The following is a 15,091-nucleotide window of genomic DNA, read 5'->3' on the forward strand; positions in this document are numbered from 1 at the left end:
AGGTCCTATACGGGCTCCACCCGGTGCGCTGACATCAATTCTTTTCTTTCTGAGCCAGCCACTGCTGATCTGAAGAAAGAGCTACCCCTCAGTCATTTTTTACTCATCTTTTCAACGCTTGTCAAAGCTTTTTTGAGTATTTTTCTCCTGGTGTATCGAGGGATGTCTTTGCGTAAGACCAGGTTTAAGCCCTGCGGATCCTGCTATTGGTAATGTCCGTGATGGATCTGTATATGCTTTTGGTGTCTGGAGCACGCCCACAACCCAAAGTCATGCTCCAAGTGACGGTACATGAATCTGAAGGCTTTGAGGGAGTGGTCCCTAAAGCTGATGCTTGTCTGTTGTTCAGCTCCGCATAAGTCCCAGTCTCAGGTCAGGAGGAAGGTCTTGGGATCGGTCACGGAGCCCCTCCTCTGCGTCGTTCCACTCCAAGTCCTTGGGACTATCGGTTAAGTTGAGGCATAAGAAGAAGTCAAAGAAAGCAAAACGTTCTTCAACTTCACCTCTTCCGTCAGCATATGAGACGAAGGAGCTGGAGCATCGTCGATCCAGGCCTCCCTCTGTGGACCCTGCCTCTGGGCTGACTCCACAGCTCCCTGCCCAACTTAAGGAGTTTTATGAGGCCACCCCCCCTCCCCCAGTGCGCCTTTGGGCTCGGCGGAGTCAGGTTCCACTCTGACAGCTTCATTCTCTGCTCTGAAGGGCACCTCTGGATATGTTCCTGGATCCGGACCGGTGCCGGAACCACATCGATCTTCTCCGCTGCTGGTCCTGCCCCCATCCTCATTACGGACTCGGACACGGAGCCAGATGGGCATTGTACGATGCCGACTCCCGTGCCAACAGGGGCCTTGAGTCCTATGTCCGATCCTGAGCCTTAGTCTGATGGGTTAGGTTACGATGAGGAATGAGAGGGGTCGCTGGACCCTTTGGAATACCAGCTCCAAGACCCAATGGACTGGTGTACAGATCTCGGTGAAGCCAGTGGACTGGATGCATCTCCAGATATTGGCATGCTTTCTCCCCCCACTGTGGCTATGGAGGAGGGTGCTTCATATTCAATGGTATAGAAAGCATCCAAGGTCCTGGATCTTGAGCTGCCTTTGAAGGCAGTCAGGACTAACCTCCTGACAGAGGTGCTCTGAACCCCTGCTTCCCTTTAATGAAGCCCTTACGGATATCCTACTGGGCACCTTGTCCAAACCCAGCAGTGAACAGGACTATTGCCCACGGCCATCACCCTGCACCGGGTGACCCAGGTTTCCTGATGCAACACCCCACCTCTGAGAGCTTGGTTATCCAAGCCTCCTCTTCAGACAGGGAATCCAAGAGGCAAGACATACTTGGGAAGAAGATGTTTGCTACCGCCAGCCTAGCATTGAGGTCTGTGAACATTGCATGCCTTTTGGCTGTTTTTCCCTCATGCTGTGGGATATGGTTGGTAAGTGCTGCCACAGGTTCTGGAGGAGGGCCGGGCTGTACTTCCCCAAGCAGTTGCTTATGGGAAACAGCAAAGTTAACAATCCAATGTGGATTGAACACAACTGACTCACTGGGCAGAGCAGATGGTTCGATAGTGGCCTTGGCGCACCATGCCTGGTTAAGGACGTCTGGCTTTTTGGGGGATGTCCAAGCTAATCTTATGGACGTGCCTTCTGATGACACCTGTCTCTTTGGAGAGAAATCAGAGTCGGCCCTGGAGTACTTCAAGGATTCTTGTGCTACAGCCAAGTCCTTGAACTTCGCGGTGGCCCCTCGTCCTGCTTAGTCTGCTTTTCGCCCTTTTCGTGGCTACACAAGGGCCACCCAGCCTTGTTTGTTCCCCTCCAATCCTCACAGACAGGTAACTTCAAGATAGATATTTATTAGGAGAAAAGATGATCCCATCCACAAGGCAACAGTTCTTCTAAGCAACAGCTAATATTCAGAACATCACATTCCATGCTTCTAGTGATGACATATACAGTGAACCATATCTAGCTCAGAGCCAGATACCATAGGGCTTTTGCAGATAGTCCGAATGGACTACTACCATCCCTTTGAGACTACCCGTCCATCCATGCCACCAATGATGGAAGATCACTTGGCACTTCTCTGAGAGAAAGTTACAGCTCTCCTGGCCAAAGAAGCCAGTGAGAGGGTCCCTGTGCCAGAAATAGGCCGTGGTTGGTATTCCCACTACTTCCTGGTGCACAAAAAAAGGCCTTTGTCCTATTTTAGACCTTTGGTCCCTCAATCTCTTTCTCAAGAAGTAGAAGTTCAAAATGCTCACTCTGTCTCAGGTTCTATCTGCCCTGGACCCAGGAGACTGGATGATAGCGCTGGACTTGCAGAATGCGTATTTCCATATCCCTGTCCTGCCTGCCCACAGATGTTACTTGCGGTTCACGGAAGTCCACGAGCACTTTCAGTTCACTGTGCTTCCTTTTCGCCTTACTAATGCCCCCTCAGGTGTTAACCAGGGTGATGGCAGTGGTCAGAGCTCACCTGCTCAGATCAGGGGTTTCAGTCTTCCCCTATCTCAACGACTGGCTGTTGAAGGCGGGCTCACCTTAGGCTGTCGTCTCCCACCTCCAGATTATGGCGGACCTCCCACATTCACTGAGGTTCATTACATGCTAAAGTCATACCTGACTCCCTCTCAGATGCTCCCTTTCATCTGAGCTGTTCTGGACACAGTGCAGGTTTTCTTATCCTATTGAGCGGCGAGTCTAGGATATCAAGCTATGATACCAACGTTTTAGCCTCTGTCCTAGATTTATGTGAGAATGACTCTACCCATTCTCATGGCTTCTCGCATCCTGCTGTTGACACATGCCAAGTGGCATATGTGGGCTCTGCAGTGGGACCTGAAGTTGCAATGGGTGCAGCATCAGGGAAATCTCTCCAACACGGTCCAGATCTTGGGGGGATCTCCAAGAGATCCACAGTGGTGGCTAACTAACCACAATTGGATCAGAGGCAGAGCGCTCTTCCTTCCCCAACCAAATCTGATGGTAGTGACAGATGCATCACTCCTGGGATGGGGCGGCCACCTGGGAGAGGTGGAGATCAGAGGCATCTGGTCTCCGGGGGAGTCTGGACTCCACATCAACCTGTTGGAGCTCTGGGAGATCAGATTAGCATTTAAAGCATTTCTTCCCTCTCTCAAAGGGAATGTAGTGCAGGTGTTCACAAACAACACCACCACCATGTGGTACTGCAACAAGCAGGATGAGGTGGTGGACCCTTTGTCAAGAGGCTCTGCTCTACGGGAGGTGAAGGGAACAACAGGGCATTTCCCTGTGGTTCAACATCTGGTGGGCTCTCTAAACATCAGAGTGGACAAACTCAGCTGACAATGCTTAGTTGATCACAAATGGTGTCTTCATCTGGAGGTGGTGCAAGGTCTCTTTCAGCAGTGGGGAGAGCCTTGGTTAGATGTGTTCACCTCCACAGAAAATGTGCAATTTCAGCAGTTTTGCACATTGGAGTTTCCAAGGTGGCAATCACTCAGAGACGCTTTTCATCTGGAGTGGAACTCAGGCCTCCTGTCTGCCTTTCTGGCCATACCACTTCTACCCAGAGTTCTCAAGAAGATCAAGAAATTCCAAGCCCATGTAATCCTTGTGGCTCCAGAATGGGCATGAGGAGTTTGGTATCTCGAGCTACTGAGCATGGCTATCGTTCTTCTGATCAGACTGCCCATTTGGGAGGATCTTCTATCACAGCAGCATGGGAGGGTTCTCCACCCGAACCTGTCCAGTCTCCTCCTTCTTGTGTGGAGATTGAGCTAAGACAGTTGACAGCTTTTGACCTTCTGCCCGATGTTGTAATGTAATTTTGGCAGAGAGGCGTCCATCCACCAAAACGGTACACACCTGTTATTCTGAGAAATTTGTGGCATGGTCCACAGACAAGTCTGTTAACACCCTTTCTGACCCTCTGTCTCAGGTTTTGTTGTTTATCCATTCTCTGGCCCAGCAAGGCTCTGGTATGGGCACTCTCAAAGGTTATCTGTCTGCCATTTCTACTTTTTGCCATTGCCTGATCAACCTTCTATGTTTAGGTCCTCAATTGTAAACAGGTTCTTTAAAGACCTCACTCATATGTTTCCTCCACCTCCATTCATTACGTTGTAATGGGATTTGAATTTAGAGGCTTATTTAGGAGCCCCTAGCACCTCCTTGCACTACATTAGCTTTTTTAAGGTAATGTGGTCCAACAAGGCTAAAATCACAGTGCCAAATTTACAAAGTGGAGCAATGCATGCATTCCACCTTGATCGTACCAAAGAGTTTCAGGTGGATGATCAACTTCTTGTTGGGTATGTGGGTGCAAAGAAAGGTCGGGTAGTGCAAAAGAGAACCATCTTCAGATAAGTTGTACACTGCATTAAAATGTGCTACACACAAGCTAACAAGCAACCCTCTGAGTGCTTTCATGTTCTTTCTACCAGAGCGAAAGCTGCGACCACTGCATTAGCACACGGAGTTCCAGTCCTTGACAGCTGTCAGGCATCAAAGTGGGCATCTCTGCACACGTGTACCAAACACTACTGCCTGGACAGTCAGGTCCATAGGGTTTGGAACTTTGCCCGTTAGTTGCAGCAGGACTTACTAGTATGATCTTAGTTTACAGACCCGCCTACGTGGATGGGATTGCTTGGATATCTATTCTAAGGTAAGGAATCTGCAACTAGATGTCTCTATCAGATAGACATGTTACATACCTTTGGTAACACCTTATCTGCTATAGACAATATCTAGTTCCAGATTCCTTACCGACCCACCTATCCTCCCTGCTCTGCAAACTGATTTCTAGGGATAGGGATTCCCTTTCAGGGCCCTAGTTTTGACACATTGAAAGTCAGTGTTCTTAATGGCTCTGCGCTTCTGGCATGGAGAGTCATGAAAAGAAACTGACGTCGGTACACCAGGGTGGTGCCTTCATAGGACCCATGACATCATATCCGGTGCACAGGATGCCGCTGATGGCCCCCAGGGGTACTGCTCAAAATCTCTGGATCCAGACTGATGACTGGGGAAATTCTAAGGTAAGGAATATGCAACTAGATATTGTCACTACCAAATAAGGTGTTACCAAGTAAGTGACTTGTCCATTTGTGTACTTCAAAAGTGCAGTCACCTGACTTTTGCAGGCAACTCGCAGTGCTTGTTTACTAGCAGTATTTCAGGATCCTCAAAATAATCGCACCATAAAGCAGGCCACATCTCCTTCATTGTGTTCATTAAGTTATCCACACCGATTAAGATACCCCAGAGTTAAAATACAACTTTGTGTTGTAACCTAGTAAGTGCCACCGTAGAGAATTACTGGTAACACACATACTGCTTAGTCAGAATATGTGCATTCAAACAAGGGACCGCTTAACCCAGCACCTATATGCCTTGGACCACAAATATACATTTGTAGAGTGGTGAAAACATCCACCACATTTGCATGCACCATTCCATGTGGAAAAGAGACTACATGGGTCTTCCTGGCTTATTTTTAAAGGGTATGTAAACATGTGACAGGCTCAGTCGTGGAATACTTCACAATGAGCTGTTTTGCATTCAACATGGGTCCATTTTTCTAGAGCAAACCAGTGAGTCAATTGAAGATTTTTGTTCCAGAGAACATTGCTGAGCTTAACTAGAGATATTTCTATGAAGTATCCAACAAAAGTACTGTTTAGAACATCAGGATGCAGTGGCTTGCTCTCATTTGCATTTAACATTTCCGAATATTGTGCCATGGAGGTTAATTCCAATGGCTTGTGGGGGTGTCAATTAAGATGAAAATCATTAAGGATAGCAAAAGGCTAATAAATAACCCATTATGGGAGCAAATACAGTTCTTCTTTGTTAATTAGTCACAGGATCACAAAATATATTTGAAAGCAAAATGTAAGTGCAATAGTAAAGGACAATTTGGCTTAGTGCCCTAGCGCTTACATAGTAGTGGTAATAAAGTGCAGCATATTTATAAACAAATGAAACATTGGATCAATACGATTTTTACAAAGAAAATTGTAAAAAAAAGCTAATACGGATATCACAATTGATCCCTTTATAGTAGTTCAACCCTTCTATTTAATTTCGTGGTCATCAACAGCACTGAAAAGTAGTGGGACTAAACAGGTCCCGATTCTAAAACATACATTTTTCTGAAAGTTGTTCATATTGAGAAAATTAGGGTTGTGCCACAAGGTGCAAACATTTATGTAATGGGTGAGTGAATTAGCAAGGGGCTTGTGCCAGCCAGACACACCAATCGAAACAAAAATGTGTAGATCAGGTGCAAAAAACAATTTGTACAAAATGTGGTGCATATGGTAGGACATTTATGTGATCAATTACCTATGGTGTGTGAAGACGTTCTGAGAAGCTGAAAAAATGGAGGGTCTGAATTAGAGTAGAAAAATTCACGCAGCTACTTTTAAAGCCCAAAGAAGATTTACCTATATGAGCAGGGCATGAATGTCCAATTTTGTAGTGCAGAAATTCTTGTAGTGGCCCCCTGTTGAAGGGGAATATTGTAAAATATTGAATTAGAAAAGAGTCCAATAAAGGAGGAAGTAAAGGGGGTTGGCAGTGGGAGGGGGCAAGTAATGGCCTAATAGGTCCTGCTCAAGTCAGCAGGGCTTTTAGCAGCCAGTACCAAGCAATGGACCATCTTCATTGTGGTAGGCCAGACAAATGAGGTAGGTGACGGTATTGTTAATTTGGCCTCTCTATAGACGTTAATGTCTCAGGGCCCAATATTTGCTGAGGCGCAGATCACCCACCTCAAAGCGTGTGCTGGATTCAATCCAAGATTTTCATTATGAAATGTGAAACAGGACAGGGAAGCTGAGGTCCTTCCCTCACTTTGGGTAGGGTCATTGAGTGATTTGAAGGCTTTGAGGAAGACAGTACAGCAACACTTGTGATCACCAAAGGTTTTTACTAAACAAATTTATGAGAACTACTGTGTAAAACTGAGCAGGCTACCTATTAGCTGGCCACCATCTTCATAGATGTAAAATGTAACAGCTGTTGGATGTTTGGCTGGCACAGTACAGGGGCTGTGGAGAAACAGTGGCAAGAAGAAAAACCTCTCATGGCTTGAGAAAACTGTGGCAGTTCAGAAAGGGGACACTTGGAATGAAACAGCCAGTGCTGTCATCTGAACGAAAAAATTGCTAAGCAAAAAACTGTACAGCAGAGACATACACAACTTGAGCAGTTTTGAAAATATTCTAGTGTGCGCAAACGTTACCGTTTCATAAAAGCGAGTGGTGAGGTAGTGATGATATTGGGACTCGGGGAGCTCGGGAAGTCTGAAATGGGTCGACTTCGATACATAGCCATGTTTGGGTATTCAAGGATTTACAGTAGAAGAGACCACGTAGTGCCACTGATTGACTCACTATTTTTTTAGCAGATTCTATCTGGGCCAAAAATTAGGAGAGGTGTGAGACATAGACCACGTCTGAGATATTCATAGAAACATTATAACTTTAAAGCAGTCAAAGTCAATTGCCATCACATGTTTTCCCTACCCCCATCAGATTTAGGCCGGGCAAACCCTCGTACCTTCTTTAGCCCACTAACATTAGTCACTTTCATAGTTCCTCCTCTTTAAACCAACTTCACAGATATTTTGGCCTCTTTTAACCTTCAGTTTAAATGTCCTTATTTGTAGTCTGTAATCCTTTGGAGTCCCACCTTTTCACATGTATCAACCTTATTGAAGGGGGAGAGGGTTATGTGGCTCACCACCCCTCACTTGTGAAGATTAGAAAATGTGGACAGCTGCAGAGGCGTGCTAATTGAGTATACCTTATGCTCTCGTCATTCTTTGAGGTCCACTAACATGGTCATGGGCACATTGCGTTAATCTATACTTCAACATTGATATCTGAGGCAGCCATTGTAGCTAGAAGTGAGCCTTATGGATGTGGGCATGGTGACTTCTACATACTAAGGGTTTGATATTGTTTTGTGTGCTTTATATAGTGCAATCTTAATTGTTATAAAAAATAAATTCGGACACCACAATCTTTTCATCTCCTCCTAACATCAATAATATAAGCAAAGTATGAAGTCCTAAAATGTACACTATTGCAAGTACAACTTCAACATCGGTATACCCTTGCTCATCCTTTTCCTCTTACAACTAGATAATGAGTTAGAAGAATAGATTAACACAGTATACATCCTTAAACATCACCATCTGTTCTCGTCATTCCCTCATCTTACTTCTCGCTAAAGTAGAATGATCCCCGTTCATTAACGATGATGGAGTGAGGAGGAAACATGTGGCACAATGGCTTAGAAGTAGTAAGTCACCATTCCCCCATCTCACTTCACACTGAAGTAGGACCATCCTCATTTATCAGTGATGGTGGAGGGGCGAGGAAACATGTGACAGAAGGGCGTAGAAGTGAAAACATCCTTTCCTCCACTATAAACTATGTGTTAGGAATGTGATCTCTGATTGGCAGTCAGTATGCACTCTGTCCAGGCAGGGACCCTTACTCTAGTCAGATTAAGGGAGCTACACTCCTAAAACAACCCCTGCTCACCCCCTTGTTAGCTTGGCACAAGCAGTCAGGCTTATCTCAAAGGTAATGTGTGCAGTATTTGTACGAATGCACAGTAATGCAGTGAAACCACTACAAAATTAACACAATACCAGTTTAGAAAAATAGTCAATATTTATCTCATCCAGGTAAGACAAAAACATCAAAAATCCAACATACACAAGTCAAGATATGAATGTTTAAAAAGAGTCTTACTCAATAGAAAACAATGGAAACATTGCTGTTACACAAAGTCCCCAGTTTGCTCAAAAAATAAAGTTGCACGGGCGAACGTGCGTCGAAAAAAGTCAGCGATGCATCGGTTCCTTACTCACAAGTGAGCCCGTGCGCTGTTTCTTCTCCCATTGGGTAGGCGATGCGTCGTTTTTCTCTCCCACAAGAGAGTAATGTGTCAATTTCTAGATGGGGCACCTCAGATCCGTGCAGGTTCACAATGATTTTGACGCCCAGTGACGATGCATGAGAAATCCGGTAGCACTGGGATGGAAAAAATGCGATGTGAGGGGTTTGCGCCATTTTCAGCAGCCATAAGTGGGTGTTGCGTTGTTTCTCCAGCTGCGATGCAGGTGATGCATCGATTTCCCAGCCGCGATGCAGGTGGTGCGCCAATTTCAGCCATGAGGGGGGTGGCGCGTAGTGATGCGTCAAAACTTTTCCCACAGGGCTTCCTGTGTGTGGATTTGTGTCCTTGTTCTACCAGCTTCACCTTTCAATGGACCAGGGAATGGATATCGCACCACTTAGCAGGGCAAGAGTCCAAGCAGAGAGTCCAGTTGTTGGCAGAGGAAGTCTTTGAAGGCCCAGAGACTTCAAAACAGAAGGCAAGCTCAATCCAAGCCCTTGGAGAGTCTTCACAAGCAAGAATATACACCAAAGTCCAGTCTTTGTCCTCTTTCAAGTATGAGCAGCAAATGCAGGCCAACCCAGCAAACCACAGTCACAGGCAAAGGGGCAGTACTCCTCCTCCAGTTCTTCAGCTCTTCTCCTTCGCAGATGTTCCTTTTGGTTCCAGAAGTAATCTGAAAATCTGGGGGTTTGGGTGCAGTACTAATACCACTTTCTGGCTTTGAAGTAGGCAAACTTCAAATAAAAGTCACTGTTGTTCACAAGATCCTGCCTTGACCAGGCCTGGGTTCAGACTCACACTAGGTGGTTGGAGACTGTATTGTGGGAGGGCAGGCACAGCCCATTCAGGTGTAAGTGACCACTCCTCCCTCTACTCTAGCCCAGGTGGCCCATCAGGATATGCAGGCTACAGCTCTGCTCCCTTTGTGTCACTGTCTAGAGGGGTTTCACAAACAGCCGAACTGTCGGTCTGATCCAGACAGGGAATACACAAGTAGGCAGAGTCAAAGAAGGGTTTAAGCAAAAAAATGCCCACTTTCTTAAAGTGGCATTTTCAAACTGACAATTTAAAAACCAACTTTACCAAAATATGTATTTTTAAATTGTGGGTTCAGAGACTCCAAACTCCAAACTCCAGACCTCAGTTTGCTCCCAAAGGGAAACTTCACTTAAAAGATATTTGAAGGCAGCCCCCATGTTAAGCTATAAGAGAGATAGGCCGTGCAACAGTGAAAACCGAATTTGGCAGTATTTCACTGTTAGGACATGTAAAACACATCAGTACATCCCCCACCTTTAATATACACTGCACCTTGCCCATTGGGCTACCTAGGGCCTACCTTAGGGGTCCCTTACATGTATAAAAAGGGAAGGTGTCGGCCTGGCAAGTGGGTACATTTGCCAGGTCGAATTGTCAGGTTAAAACTGCACACACAGACACAGCAGTGGCAGGTCTGAGCCATGTTTACAGGGATACTCAAGTGGGGGGCACAACCAGTGCTGCAGGCCTACTAGTAGCATTGGATGTACAGGCCCTGGGCACCTCTAGTGCTCTTCACTAGGGACTTACTAGTAAATCAGATACGTCAAGTATGGAAGAGCCAATGACACATACAATTTACAAAGGAGCACTTGCACTTTAGCACTGGTCAGCAGTGGTAAAGTGCCTAGAGTACCAAAAAAAGCAAAACCAAAGTCCAGCACATAGTCAAAACATAGGAAGCAGAGGCAAAAAAGACAGGAGAGACCACACCAAGGATGCCAAGTCTAACACTATGGGCCTCATTATGAGTTTGGCGGGTAGCGGAGGCCGCCCGCCTAACTCATCACTCCACCCTATTTTGAGTTACCCCCCGAGGGCCGGCGGATGGAAACAGTGTTTCTGCCCACTGGCACAGCAGGTAACAGGAGCAGCAGCACCCATCCCGCATTCCACTGCCCGTAGTCCGGGCAGTGGAATGTGTGACGGGCTGTGCAGGGGGGCCTCTACATTGCCCGTGCCAAATGCATGGGCAATGAAGGGGCCCCGGGGCCCCCCCGACATCCCCATTCCACCAGCCTTTCCATGACTGTGTAAACCACTATGGAAAGGCTGGTGGATGGGGACTCATAATCCAGAGGGCAGCGCCGGCTGCAGTGCTGCCCTGGCAGATTACAACCACCGAGACCACCAGGCTGCCGGCTGCCGGCAGCCTGGTGGTTTCGGCAGTCAGACTGTAGCGGCTCCGCCACAGTCCTAAATGGCGGTCGGACCCCCACGACCGCGGGGTCCGATCACTACCGTGAGCCTATTGGTCTGAAGACCGCCAGACTCATAATTTGGCCCTATGTGTTGAAGTTTCATAAAGGGCTAACTCCATTAGTCAGTTTCACTTGCTGATTTTTAGGTGTGAATCCAAGTATTTTTCCTTATGTTATGCAAAAGTACACTCTAATTGCTTGTTATAAGTTGTCTGTTTTCTAACAAAAGAGAGTGAAAAACTTTTTCAAAATGTGCCAGTACATTTAACATTAGAGACACTATAGGTTGCTTACTGATCAGATTACAGTATTTAATAATCAAAATGCATTGTGTCATTAATAAGCCCTTTACTAAGGTGTGATCCGCATCTTTTTAAAAGAACACAGTGATCCTATTTCCAGAGAAATTAACAAGAGAGGATATAGCCAGCAGCTGGACAAGATGGTGCTGCTTTCACTACCAACATAGCCACAAAAACTTTGTCCTTAGAAGTATGGGGCCCAGGTTCATGCAGTGAAGGCGCTGCATCGCTAGATTCTGCAATTTGCATCTTCCAGTGGGTAAGATCAAAAAATTGAGAAGTGCTCTGCCTTCCATCATCCTAAAATGACCAAAGTGGGAGAGATGGATGATAATGCAAGGTAGAGACAATTAGCACTTCTAGGATAGTACTCCATCTGTTCCATTCTACATGTGCAGTGGTGAAGTTGATAAGATCCTTTCTCAGTGCAGATCTGATTAAAAATACACCCAGACTCTGTCATATCCCACCCTTCTGAGCATTTTGTAGAGGCATAGCATTGGTGGTGTTTCTGCTCCTTTCATGGAGTGCAGTGATGAAACAAAACAAAATACTGTGGTAAAACAGAAAAGAGCCTCGATGTGGCGGGAATCAATAGAGATGGACTGGGGTAAAACACAATTTAAAGAGCCTAGATGCCTACAAGCCAGCCACCATGAGGCCAAGCAGTCCTTTACAACTGATTCCATGGGAATGCTCTGAGACACTAAGATGGTGGCTGAGAGCTCCCTCACTACTTGGTGACTGTGAGAAACTAATCATGGTGCAGAAACCTATGAAAGACTGCTAAAATGTATAGAGAAGGCTATGACGAGGCAAAACATTTCTTTACTCAAAACAGGTGTGACACAAACAAAAAGCATGACACCTGTATCAACAAGTGACCCTCTACAGGGAGGTCCTGGAATTATATGAGTATCCGTTAGTAGGCATAAAGAGAAAATGGACAATCTCAATCTAAGCATGGGGGAAACGGAGGAGAATACTGTCAATATGGGATCTATAATCAGGAAACTTGAAGACACAGGTGTGCTGTCAGATTATGAGTTACATTTTAATTATGAAAGAAAATAAATAGTTGAATCAAACAAAATGCATCCTCATCTTCAGACTGGAGTATTTAGAGAACTTGTGTAAATGACACCCACTCAGAATTCTGGGTTTACCAGTTGATGTTCAAAGACACAATTGATGGCCTTTATTGTCCACTGGATCGCCAGGTTGGTGGTTCTCAAAGTTGAAGAAGACCCTCACTACATGGTAAGATGTCAAAGAATCAACAGTTTCATTGGTGTGACTACCTCAGAAGAAGGTAAAGGGCTCTACACTACATAGAGCAACTGATTGACTCAATTGAGGTCTGAAGGCAACAAATTAGGGAGAAAACTACACCAATGATGCCAGCTCAAACAATAACAATCTTGGTTACATATTGGATCTCTTTACCAGCATTCAGTGGCTCATCCATTAAAATCTCTTAACATATAATTAAATTATCATTGTGCTGGACGTAAAAGTCATGGTTTGTCATGTATACAACCCTAAGAAACAGTAGGCACCATTATAGGCAGAAACAAATATATTACCTGGCTACCATGATTCAGTTGCTTGGCCAAATGTGACTTCACAACCTGTCCTGATTATATCTTACATATAATGCACCGCCTCAATCTTCAAGTTGGATGCTTTGAAGTTCATATAGAGACTGTGTTGCATTTCTGATTTTTACATTGATCTATGAACGAGGTACACACTATAACTTCTGTTAATGGTCAACAAAACCCCATCCGTCCTAGCTCTGCAGGAGCTAAATAAATGTGCTACTGGTTTCATTTCTGTTAATATGGATTGGCATTACCAATTAAAGACTATTTGCAGGTGGATTGCTCAATTTGAATGTAGTAACTGACTTTCTTGTGATGGAGCATTTTGTATGCTGTAATTCGAGGCTGACGATCTTGGATTCCATGCAAAGTGTTTACCTAGGAATCAAGTAAAAGTTAATCAACATTTAATTTACAGTTTAGCCAGTTTGGCCCCACAATTAAAACCCAAATCAGAAATAAAGTTAAAGGGTTTTATTACACATTAACACTCAGGTTCATGTAAACAAATCTCAATAATATACTGTAAAGATTCAAAAACACCATAGGGGAGCCAAATCTTCTATAGAAATGTAGTCAAGTTAACATAAGACAACCCAGACACTCAGTAAAAGTAATACAAAATATCAGTAATAGGATTTGGTGCTCTGAAAACAAACGCTAGTCACATCTTTTACACATTAGCTCAAATTTAATCATCCAGCTAAAATTAACTATGTGCAGTTTGGGTGAGCTCCTTAGAGCCTAAACTATCAAACATGAGAATCTAACTAAAGAACATTAGGGCAAAGGGTGAGAAGCAAAATCTTGACAAAAAGATTTGGTAAAATGAATAAGAAATTGGAAAGGAAGGTAAAAGAGAAGGTGCCAGCATTTCAGAGGCTCAATCAAGTGTCTTTGTACCTCTCAAAGTCCAAAGCAATCTGCTGCACTATCAATTAGGGTATCTCAACTTCAGAATCCAGTAACATTGGTGATCACACCATCACATGTTCATGGTTTTCATCTGGTTCCACGGGGCAACTCGTAATATTGTGCTGTGCTTCCAAGGCTGTCTTCTGTTTCCAAACTAACAATTAGTGTGAACATACCTGCAATGAAATAACACATTAGCAGAAAAGGAAAACAATTTTTCACATTAAAGAAATTTCAGACTTAGTCAAGCTAATGTTAAGCAAGTGCACATTTCAGGTTGTACTATACAAATGTTTAACTATAGACCAATGTGAATATGAATTACATTTGATACATTGAGTAGCAATTCAGATTTTACTAATACATGAGGATAGGTGAGATGTATACATACATTTTAAACATTAAACTTCAACATTAGTGCACACATCACATAAACTGTTATTGTTTTAAATACAAATATATTCAGATAATATAAGGATGGTTTTAAAGATGCATTCAATGATTATATTTAAGTTAATAACATTAAAGGCACTCATGATACAAATTCTCCTAACACTATAGTGAATGCACTTGAGTATTGAGTTTGAGTGCGCCACATGACATTAGATGACAGTTAAAACACACAGGCCCTGATTTTTACTTTATTGCGTCACATTAGCATAATTTGTTTATGCAAAAGCGACACAAACTTACAAAATACAATTGTATAAATCAGGGCCACAGTTCGTTATAAGTCATAAGTACATATTAGTACTTAGTGTTTATGACATCAAGGGTGGCAGCCAGTTCTCCACTGCACCACATACATACTTATTGTAAGTTGCAGTGGAAAGCAAGGGCTTATGATTGGGCACTGTGGCAGCCCATGTCCTTGTTGACAGGGCACTTAGGGCCACATTATACGGTTCACTATCCCCCCCTGGTAAATATGCTCTACTTTTCACAGTTACCAATACATGAAGCATCAGTAATTCTCAAGGGCCGAGTCACCAGGGATTACAAATGAGACTCTCATGACACCTTTAGAAATTAGAAATTTCTGGGAGAATCAGTAATTTTGGTCTTGATATTACAGACCTTACCTCATTTTTCAAATAAGAGTGAAACACCAC

The 15,091-nt window shown here is 44.3% G+C and overlaps 1 protein-coding gene across 1 annotated transcript in view; it reads left to right on the top strand.

The window, feature by feature from the left end:
- The window catches only part of LOC138285386 (sodium channel protein type 2 subunit alpha-like), a 745,466-nt gene that overhangs the window by 665,959 nt on the left and 64,416 nt on the right, over nt 1–15,091 (top strand). The window lies entirely within an intron of this gene.

This window comes from Pleurodeles waltl, chromosome 3_1, assembly GCF_031143425.1.
Source record: "Pleurodeles waltl isolate 20211129_DDA chromosome 3_1, aPleWal1.hap1.20221129, whole genome shotgun sequence".
Lineage (NCBI taxonomy): Eukaryota > Metazoa > Chordata > Amphibia > Caudata > Salamandridae > Pleurodeles > Pleurodeles waltl.